Consider the following 12,019-nt stretch of genomic DNA (forward strand, 5'->3'; position numbering starts at 1 on the left):
TCTTATGGACTTGTTTTAATTGCATTCAACTTCAAGGTGAACTTGCATATGAGCATTTGATCATCTGTTCCACAATCAGCTCCTGGCCTTGTTTTGGCAGAAGATATTGAGCATTTCCATTACCTCTTGCCACAGATTCCTGTGTACTTCATCTGGTGAAGTCCATGTGTATTAGCCATCATTTATGTTGTTGAAAAAAGATATCTGCAATGAATAAGTCATAGGTCTTGCAAAATTCTATCATGCGATCTCCAGTGTTGTCACCAAGGCCAAATTTTCCAAGTACTGGTGATTCTTCTTTGTTTCCAACTTTTGCATTCCAATCACCAGTGACAATTAAGACATCCTGATTGCATGTTCAGTCAATTTCAAACTGCAGAAGTTGATAAAACTCTTCAATTTCTTTTTTTTGGCTTTGGTGTTTGGTGGGAAAATTTGAATAATAGTAGTATTAACTGGTCTTCCTTGTAGGCATATGGATATTTTTGTATCACTAACAGCATTGTATTTCAGGATAGATCTTGAAACATTCTTTGTGATGATGATGCCATGCCATTCTTCTTCAATTTCTCATTCCTGGCATAATAGGTCGTATGGTTGTGTGATTCAGAATGGCCAAAACTGGTTCATTTCAGCTCACTAATGCCTAGGATATTGACTTTTATGTGTCCACTTCATTTTTGACAACATCCAATTTTTCTAGATTCATACTTCGTACATTCCATGTTCTGATTATTAATGGATGTTTGCAGTTGTTTTTCCTCAATTTGAGTCATGCCATGTCAGCAAATGGAGGTCCTGAAAGCTTTACTTTATCCTTATCATTGCTGGCAAAACAACACAAGTCATGCAACAAAGCAACATGAAAGGATTAAAAGTTTAAGACGAACAGAGGCCAGGCAGACGCTTTGCATATGATGCAAGAGTGACCGCTGATGCGTCCGTCCTGCTTTATTTATACATAAACACATGATTTCATCATTGCTCTTGGTATTTTCTTAATACAATCAAGTATTCAATCAAGTATTTTCTACAATACAATCAAGTATTATTTAAAAGGTTAAAATTTTACCATTTTCCCCGTACCTGGAGGTCTTTTCTCATACCTGAGAATAATGGATGATTACTTAGATTAGTAACTTTAACAGAAATAGTAAATAGTCACTAAAATGCATTATTCTAAAACATAATATGATTGTTAAGGTACATAATTCTAAGGTATGAAGTGCTCCATCAAGATGATCAACATTCTTTACTGGAACAATGTTTACCAACCTCTTTTGCTGGAACAATGTTTTGCCCTAAGCACACAGTTTGAGCCAAGCAAGCATCAACCATAAGAGAGGGCTTGCCTTCTCTTAGCTGTTATTAGAACATGTGCCTTGCAATCATGTCCTTTTTGTGGTCTTTTTCTTGGTCTCCAACATATCATTAAGGTTGGTTCTGCTCTGATGAGGCAGCTCTTTCCCAGTTGTATTTTAGTGCCTTCCAACCTAAGGGGCTTGTCTTCCAGCACTGTATTAGACAGTGTTTCTGGGCTATTCATAAAGTTTTCCAGTAATGTATCAGACAGTGTTTTTCTGCTATTCATAAGGTTTTCCCTGGCCAATTCTTTGAGAAGTATATGGCCTCTCCCTTCTTCCGAGTCTGTCTCAGTCTGGAAGCTGCATTGCAACCTGTGCCCCATGTGCAACCCTGCTGGCATTTGAAACACCGGTGGCACAGCCTCCAGCCTCACACAAGCCACCACAGTACAACAAATTGACAGACAAGTCTGTCTCCCTTAGCTGTTCAAAACCTCTCTGCCTGGCTTTCCCTCCTTCCTGCTTTGGGGTCGGGGCTGTATGTCTCCCTCTCCCCTTAACCTGGATCCTGCCACCATCCCATCAGCCCTGGCTTTCCCTCCTTCCCGCCTTTGGGGTGGCTCACTAATGCCTAGGATATTGATCTCTATGTGTTCCATTTCATTTTTGACAACTTTCACTTTTCCTAGATTCATACTTCATACATTCCATGTTCAGATTAATGAATGTTTGCAGCTGTTTCTTCCTATTTTGAGTTGTGTCCCATCATCAAATGATGGTCCCCAAAGCTTTTCTCCATCCACATCATTAAGGTTGACTCTATTTTGAGGAGGCAGCTCTTCCTCAGTCATATTTTAAGTGCCTTCTGAATTGAAGGACTCATCTTCTAGAACTATATCAGACAGTGTTTCATGGTTCTTCATAAAGTTTTCCAGTAATATATCAGACATCAGATAGTGTGTCACTGCTATTCATAAAGTTTTCAGTGGCCAATTTTTTTCAGAAGTGGGTGGCCCTGTCCTTCTCATTCTTAGTCTGGAAGCTGTGCTGAAATCTATCCATCATGGGTGACCCTACTGGTATTCTAAATACCGATGGTGTAGTCTCCAGCCTCACAGCAACATGCAAGTCACCACAGTACAATAAAGTGACAGACAAATTTTGGTAAGTTAATTAGAAGCAAGCTAATCTAAAGACATTTCCAGACAAACATCACTTCATCCTACATAAGGGCAATAATTATTTTCATGAAGGTACTTTGATGAATAGCTGAAAAAGTTAGAAAGTAATGTAAATGCTTTTGATTTCCCATGAAATTTGTGTCCATGCATGGAAAAGAAACTGGTTGAGTTTAGGTAGTGGATATGTCATGAGATGTGTATTTGCTATTCTTTGAATGAAATGAGATCCTCAAAGCTGATATCCTAATTATTTGTTGTGTTACTGTGCTTAGGTGAAAACAGGTTGTTATAAATTAAAGTCATATTAACTACAAAAATCTATTAATTTCTACCTACATTTTAAATGATATTATTTATTTAAATGTATAATTAGAAACAAATGTTAGCTGTTTTGAAATTCTTTTAAAATGCCTGTTAAAATAAGCGTTTTTGAATCACTAAGGTGTTAGATTAGACACAGTGTTCCCTCCTGTCCTTATTACCGGGCACACAGACAGCTTGATAAAGATATATTGGAACAGAATGCTGCTTCTGAAGACTTGACCAGGTTTTAATGAGGAAGATGTGGAAATAGACCATCATAATGGCCATTAATTTTTTTTAAAATTGATTTTGTTGGTGGTGTTGAGAATATACATAGCAAAACATACACCAATTCAACAGTTTCTATGTGTATGATTTAGTGGCATTGATTACAGTCAAGTTGTGCAACTGTTCTCACCCTGAGTTGTTCTTCCTTCATTAACATAAACTCACTACTCTCTAAGGTGCCTAATCTTTTGAGTCGCTGTTGTCAATTTGATCCCATAGAGATCTGAAAAGAGCATAATGCTCAAGGAAGACTTTTTTTTTTTTTTTTAACCAGTTAAACTAAATTATTGTTTGGTCTTAAGATCACTTCAAGGAATACTTTTGGTTTAAGGTTTAAAGATTATCTCAGGGGAATAGTTACAGGGTTACACCTACCATCGACAGTTTCAAAAAGTCTAGCTTCCATGAGCCACTGAAATTCTGTTATGCATTTATGCCATTTTTACAGGATTATTTTATGGAACTTTTGATCAAAATGTTCAGTAGTGGTAACCAGACCTCATTTAGGTCTTCTGGTCTCATGGCAAAGAAAGCAGCTGTACGTGGAGACAATTAGCCACACATTCCATATCCTCCTCCTATTCCTGACTCTCCTTCTTCCTCTGTTGCTCCAAGAGAATAGAGACCAGTTGTGTGTTGGATGGCTGTTTGCAAGGTTTTAAGATGTCAGGTACTACACAATGATTTAGGAAGTGGAACAGAAGCACCAAGCACATCATTAGGCCAATTAACTGGGATGTTCCATGAGACCATGTCACTAAATCTCTAAATCAAGAAATCATGAGATGTTTGGTTGTACATAAGCAGCCTCAGCAGCTCCCCACCCCCCTTTTATTGGTCATTGTTGTAAATATATCTGTCACAAGACTTTTGCCAATTGAACTTTTTACAGGCATACAATTTATTAGCAGCAATTAACAATAATTGATTGTGCAACCTTACTCTTAATGAGATTTTTTTCCATCATTGTTAATCCTCCTTTGGCCCCTCCCTTCCATCCCTGGTAAACACAAATAAACTTTGGTCTCTATCCATTTGCCTTTTCTTGACTTTTTATGTAAGTGGAGTGATACAATATTTGTCCTTTTGTGATTGGCTTATTTCACTCAACATAATGTCTTCAAGCTCCATCCATACTGTAGCATGTACCAAAACTTCATTTCTCCTACTAAGTAGTATTCCACTGTGATGTATGTGTGCATCACATTTTGTTTATCCATTTATATATTTATGGGCATTAAGGTTGTTTCCACATTAGGCTACTTAATAGGGCTGCAGTGAACCTTGTTATTACAACTGTCTGAGTCTCTGTTTTCAAGTCTTTTGGGTATATGCCTAGAAGTGGAATTGCTGGGTCATATGTAGTTCTATTTTTCATTTTGTAAGAAACCACCACACCATTTTCCATAACAGCTGTATCCTTTTGCATTCCTACTTTTGTTGTTATATGCTGTGGAGTTGGCCCTGACTCATAATGACCCCTCCTTGGGTTGCCGAGGCAGTATTACTATGGAAGTAGATTACCCAACCTTCCTTCTGAGGAGTGACTGGTGAGTCTAAACTGCCAGCCTTCTGGTTAGCAGTCAAGTGCCTTAGGCACTATGCTACCAGAGCTTCTACTAGCAATGGACAAAGTTTCCAGTTTCTCCACTTCCTTGCCAACATTTGTTATTTGCCTTATTTATTCAGTGCTACTGTATCAGAAAAACCATAACTGGATGGCTTTAACAGAAATTTATTATCTCACAGTTTAGGAGGCTAAAAGTTCAAATTCAGGGCATCAGCTCTAGGGGAAGCCTTTATCTGTCTGTGGGGGAAAGTCTTTGTTTTCTTGCATCATTTGTGGGCCCAGCATTGTTTAGCTATCTCCGTGTGTCTTGGCATCTATCTTCCCTTGGGTCTAGAATGTTCTCAGTGCAGGGACGCTGGGTCACAGAATACACTGTACTGCTGACTCTTCTTTCTTGGTGGTACAGTGGTCCCTCTAATCTCCTGTCACTTTTAAATTTCTTTTATATCTCAAGAGATTGACTCAAGATACAACCTAATCTTGTAGAGTGTCTTCTGCCTCATTAACATAACTGCCTCTAATCCTGCTTCATTAACATCATAGAGGTTAGATTTCCAAGACACAGGATAATTGCATAATACTGGGAATCATGGTCTAGCCAAGTTGACACATACTGTTTTTAGGATCATAAATCCATGACATTCTCTCTTTTGACCCCCAAATTCATATCCTTGCCACATGCAATATACTTTGACTCCATCATACCATCCCAAAAGTCTTAAATCAACTCCAAGTCCAAACTCCATCCTGGGGCACAATCCTTCTTCACCTGTTAATCTAGAGTACAAGTTATCTGTTTCCAAAGCACAATGGTGGAACAGGGACTAGGTAGACATTTCCATTACAAATGAGAGAAATTGGGGGGAAAGTAGGGTAATGGGCAGCAAGCAAGTAAAAAACCTGGAAGAATAATTTACATTAGCTCTTAAAGACTGAAAACAAACCTCTCTTCTCTGAGACCATCTAGGCAATGGCCCTGCCCTCCTAGACTCTGGGTGTTGACCATGCTTTCTACATGTTGAGTGGAGGCCCCTCGGCCCTGGCCTTCCGCTCTTCTGCTTCCTCAGCTTTGGGTGGCCACATTCTCCTAGTCCAACTGAGTTGTGATTTTATACTCTCCGGCCGGCAGGCTCCGTTCTTCTGCTCCCTGGGTGTGGCAGCTCTGCCTCCTCAGCTTTGGGCAGCACCTCCAGCCCCACATTCTGGAACTAAGTTGGTGAAGATCTGACTTTGAAACCTAGGTGGCCGACGTCCCATCCTCAGACCTCAGCAGGTCGTGGTTCTACCTTTTGAGACTGAGGCAGCTCTGCTCTTTAGCTTCTGTTTCCTAGCTCGTTGGCCTCTTGGCCCCTCAGGCCTTTTAGGCCAGCCTGGCCTCTCTCCAGTTAAGGCAAATGTTACAAAGCTCTTTAGTTCCACCAAGTGCTCAGAGGCACCCAACCCTGGCAGCAAGCCTCTTGCCTTTGGCAAGCTTTTTGCTCAAAGGTGCTCAGCTCTCTTGCTCCATGGGTCAGCTCCCACACTCTTGCACTGGTCTCCTGATTCTGCTGCCACCATTTCTCTGCTACTGCTTCTCAGTGTATGTACTGTCTCTGGTGTTACAACTCTCATGTTCTTCTAAGCCCTAACTAGAACTGCCTTTGATATCCACAATTTCATCAACAATCTCTTCAAGGCAATCTAGGTTTTTACTATTTGACACCTTAAAACTCTTCTAGCCTCTACCCATTACCCAATTTCAAAACTACTTCCAAAATTTACTATCTGTGAGAGCAGTATCCCCCTCTTACAATCAAATTCTTATGTATCTAGTGCTGCTATAACAGAAATACCACAAGTGATGGCTTTAACAAGAACTGTATTCTCTCACAGTTTTGAAGGCTAGAAGTCTGAATTCGGGGTGCCAGCACTGGGGGAAGATGGAGAGATGGCGGGGCTTTGTCTCATTTACTTTGGACATGTTATCAGGAGGGAACAATCCCTGAAGAAGGACATTATGTTTGACAGTGTCCATGAAAAAGAAGAGCCTCAATGTGATGGACTGACAACAGTGGTTGCAACAAGGGGCTCAAACACCGCAATGGTGCAGGACTGGACAGTTTTGTTGTTATACATAGGATCACTTTTGATGGCCATAATTCCACCACAGTCTCTTCAAGACAATCTAAAGTTTTACTATTAGGCACCCTAAAACTGTTTCCGCTTCCATCCATTACCCAGTCCCCATACCGCTTCCACATTTAGGTGTCTGTTGGAGCAGCACCCCACTCTCCTGGTACCAAATTCTGTCTTAGTTATCTAGTGCTGTTACAACAGAAATACCCCAAGTGGATGGCTTTATCAAACTTATTTCATAGTTCTGAGCTTCTGCTCCTGAGCAATCTTCACGTACTTGGCATCTCTCTTTCCCTGTCTCCCCATGCTAGCTTGCATCGAATCTTTTATATCTCAAAAGAGACTGACTCGAGATATGCCCTACACTAATTCGGCCACACTGTCCTAAGAAAGATAACCCGTTCTCAAGTTGGATTATAACCACAGGCATACAGGTTATGATTTACAACACATGTATTTTGGGGCCACAATTCAATCCATAATACAGAATATCTCTGGGATAAAGTCAGATTTTGCACAATTACAAAAAAACCAGGCACGAGTGTGCAAACCAGATTTCAATTTATTCTCCACTGACATGAGATTTAAAACAGCACTAGGAACATATCTAGGTCAGTGTCAATATGTAGTTACAAATTACCAAAGAAAGAAATTGGATGCACGGGTGTGCGGGTTCACGTTTTGGCATGGGAGAGACACTGAAATATTCACAACAGACAAGCCAAATCATAAAAATAAAGTGGGACTCATGATCCCGTCATTTTGAGAGTAGGATTTAGCTCTGACATCTTGCAGATTTGTGATATCCTGACTTTTGCTTTAACTGTCCTAAATAATACAAGGTCTAGAACTTTTTTTTATTTTCCACATAAGTGAAGCAATCCTGAAGAAAACTTATTTTCAACAGAAGAAAAACCCTCTTAGACATATTTATGAACAAACACGGAAAAATTAAAACTAACTGGGACACAACACACATTTCAAAGAACAAGAATAAGAAGAATAAAGGACTATTATTCTACCACTTCAAAATAACTGAAATTAGGAAAACAATTGCTATAGACTATTATGTAAGATGAAAGAAAAGGAGGGTTAGAGCTCTCAATGGTTATCTAGGATAAAGTGTATTCCATTCCTGAAATAAGAGGTAAAGACATCCCCCTCATTTCTTGAGAATGTCTTATTTTACAGAAACTTATAATCATTGTATTAATTTGCAAATGTAACTGGCTTTTCTTCTTACACATGTAACACTTCTTGTCTCTTTTTAACACAACTATATACCACCACTACCAGGAATTATCATTTCCCACGACAGCTTCCTCTAATAATATGTAACAGTCCTATAGGATAATTTCACCAAACAAGTTTTATATTTTGGACAAGTTCTTATTCCAGAGACTCCATTTTGTAGACACCCAAGCCCAGTATATCATCTCTCCAATCTTCATTCCTAAACATAGCCCACTGTATTTTGAAGCAATTTATTTATTTGCTATTTAGGTACACATTTACAAAGCAGATTCATTTTATACTTAATAGCTTATACACATTTTGTTTTACAGCACTGATTACAATCCCAACAACAAACAACTCTCCTCCTCGTGACTACCCCTTCTCTTTGTCCTTCTTACCCGTCTGTCCAGCTTTTCCCCTATGCAAATGCTGCCCTTCTGCTCTCTCAGTTTACTAAGGAGTGCATCTCCCAGGGGTAGGTGTTCTGCTCCTAGGCTTTTCTTTTGTAGGCCTATTGTTTTGCTGAGAGCTAATCCTGGGAAGTGAGTCCGATTCCAGACTAAAAGGATAATCTGGGGCTGTAATACTAGGGGTTTCACCAGTCTCTATCCAACCAAGAACTCTGGTCATTTTTGTGTTTTGAATTTTGTTCCACATTTTTCCTCCCACTCTATCCAGGATCTCCAATTTTGTTCACTTTCTGAGTGGCTAGCATTGGTAGCCGGGCACCAAGTAGTTCCTCTGGTCTGAAGGTCATGAAGGCTGAAGTTCCTGTGGTCCATCATACCCTTGGACTAATTGTTTCTATTTGTCTTTGACTTTCTTTACTCTTCTTTGCTCAGGATGAGGAGAGACCAATAGCTGCATCTTAGGTGGCCCATTAACAACTTTTAAGACTCTGGCTGCTACTCACCAAAGTACGATGTAGAACAATATTTTTAGGTACTATGTTGTGCCAATTGAGCTTGATGCCCCCTGAGACCATGGTTCTGAGCCTGCACTCTTGGTGACTCACTCCCTCAAGGTGCTTGGTTGTGCCTAAGAAGCTACCCTAAACTTGTCCCCTGTTAGTTCTGTAATCTACATGGGTATTTTTGTTACACAAATACACATGTAGGAATATAGTTTTGGTTACCTAGTACCACTCTGGCAAGAATAGACCACAAATAGGATGGCTTAAACCAACGGGAGTTTGTTCTCTTACAGTTTGGAGGCTTTAAGTCCAAATTCAAAGTGGCAGGCTCTAGGGGCTGGGTGAAAGCCCCTCTACCTTTGGGTTCAGCTCTGCCTCTTGTTCCTGGCCCACCGGAGCTAGAGGCTTTTCTTCACTCAGACAGCTGCTAGCTGCTGAGAGTCAAAAGTACAGGATTATCAAATAAAAAGGCACAGTCCTGATGTTACCAAACCACATGGCAGGCCATTAACTCAAGTCCACTGAAAGTCCCAAGGTTGGCAGAGCATGGCAGGCTGCTGAACAATGACATGGCTACATGCAGTATCCAAGCACGCCATAAGCTAGAGACCATTCCCTGAGACTTCTCCTTACATACAGGAAGCAGCCCACATCCCTAGGGTAGCTACTCAGCTTCTCACAGTAGATTCCACCATGGAGTTGATTACCAGTCTCATCATGGGGAATACTACATCCAGCTGCCCAGCTAACCAACCAGGCCTAGCCAAGGTGACACACACATAACCACCACAAATACCATCAGCCAAATCTATCTATGGGCATGTTTTCCCACTCACCTATCCAGATCTGATCTTCTCACCTGTCTGCTATGTATTTATCCAGCGACCAGTGTTTGCTGCTACTGATAATGCAGTACCGTGCATGTAACAATGTCTGCCTCCGCTGCCTACACCTTTAGTGCACCTCTCTGTGTCCTTCTGTTGCCTCCTGTTAGTTACTATGCTGGTCACAAACCTTTGTTAAATTGCCTTTTCTTCAAAGCAATTTTTTCTAAGCAGAAGACAACAATTTCAAATCCACTGATCCAAGGGATAACTTCCTTATTTTTTGGATACATCCTGAAATGACAAATTCTTACAAGAGTCCTTTTTGATGCTATATCCCTTTGACCTACCCTGATGCTTTTAGCAACTGTTAAAGGGAACAATGTCAAAATTTCCTGCCTTTTAAATCATAAAAAAAGACCAAATTTACTGGTCTGAAGGAGACTGGTGGAATCTCTGAGACTATGGCCCTTAGGCGTCCTTCAAACGTGGAACTGAAACCACACCCATGGATCACCTTTCAGCCAAATAACAGACAGATCTCTAAAGTGAACAATAAAGCACATGAGGAATGTAATCCTCAGAACAACCACCCATATGAGACCAAAAGAGGAGCATTTGCCCAAAGACGAAGCTCAGAAGGCAGGAAGGGCAGGAAAGAAGGATGAATGGAAACCCAGGGAAGAAGTGAGGAGAGTGCTGTTACACTGAGGGGTCTGTAACTAAGGTCATGAAACAGAAAATGTAAAAATTGTTGAAAGGAAAATGAATTTGCTCTGTAAGGCTTCATCCAAACTGCAATTTAAAAAAAAAAAAGGAAAGAAAATTTCTTGCCTTTTGCTTTTCCAAGTTCAAAATCTGTTTATGAAGGGGCAAAGGAAAACTATTTCTATTATTTGGCAGTAATATTTTACCGTATTAAGAGACTGGCTTGGAAACTGATAATCAGTATTTTCTCTGTACTTAAAGTATACAACAATTTATACCAAACATTTAAATTACTGCAAAAATTAACCAAATTCTTTTATTATTGCCTGAAAAATATCCCTATCTCAAAGATAATTTTCTTGATTCAGTAAGAGTCATAAGCAAAAAAAAAATTTATTGGTTTCATTATTAATTGAAAATAAATCAAATAAATTCCCAAATCCTCAAAAACAAGAAAGCTACATCTGGGAGATAAATCACTAGTATCTATAAAGCCCTGACTACATTGTATGGTGGACATACGTGCAGTGTTTTCATTCATTCTTATTTCATTAACTCCTCACAGTAACTCCATGAGACAGTGAATCCTATCTCCATTTTACAAGAGGAAATGGAGCTACCGAGAGGGCATTCACTTGCAAGAATGCAGTTTGTAGAAAGTGATGTAACTCTATACCTGACTTACAAATAGAATCATAATCTATATTCTTTTGGCCACATCATGACACATCACAAAAACATGGTATGTCTATCTTACATAAACTAAACCAAACTAAACCAAACTCACTGCCGTCGAGTCAGGCCCGACTCATAGTGACCCTCCTTGGGTTTCTGAGGTGGTATCCCTATGGAAGTAGACTGCCCAACCTTCCTTCCAAGGAGTGGCTGGTGAGTTTGAACCGCCAGCCTTCTGGTTAGCAGTCAAACACCTTAGGCACTATGCCACCAGAGCTTGGATTCCAATTATCTTTGAGAAGGTGAACCTAGTTCTACTGCAACTAGATGCCATCTGAGGCACATTTAAGTTTCCCAAATATATCCCCTGAAGTCTTTTTAGAACCAAACTATAGTCTAGCTTAACTAGTAAAGAATATCCACCTTGAGCACTGGGCTTTTTTAAGATCTGTCTATATGACATCAGATTGAGAAAAGCCACTGGAAAGAACAGATGGGAACCTTAGGGGGCACTGAGTTTATGTCAATAGGGAAGGAACAACTCAGAAAAGGAGAGTGAGAATGGTTGCACAACTTGAAGTGTAATCAGTATCACTGGATTGAACGTGTAGAAACTGTTGAATTGGTGTACATTCTGTTATGCATAATCTCAACAAGAACAACAAAAATAAAATGAATTATAAATAGCCCCCCCCAAATTTTACCTTTCTTGATAAGAATGGTGATAATCGATAAAAGGATTTGTTAAAGGTACATAAACATTCAACCACTGCCAGAGTAACACTGAAAGGAGGTATTTTTTTCTCTTTTTATGAATGTTGTGTTCCTGAGAATTTAGAAAACAGCATAAAACCCAAATATAATGGATATACTTTTGAGAATCCTGTGATACATCAAAAGCA

Source organism: Orycteropus afer, unplaced genomic scaffold (genome assembly GCF_000298275.1).
Source record: "Orycteropus afer afer isolate SDZICR_OR568_19922 unplaced genomic scaffold, OryAfe1.0 scaffold00334, whole genome shotgun sequence".
NCBI classification, from domain to species: Eukaryota; Metazoa; Chordata; class Mammalia; order Tubulidentata; family Orycteropodidae; genus Orycteropus; species Orycteropus afer.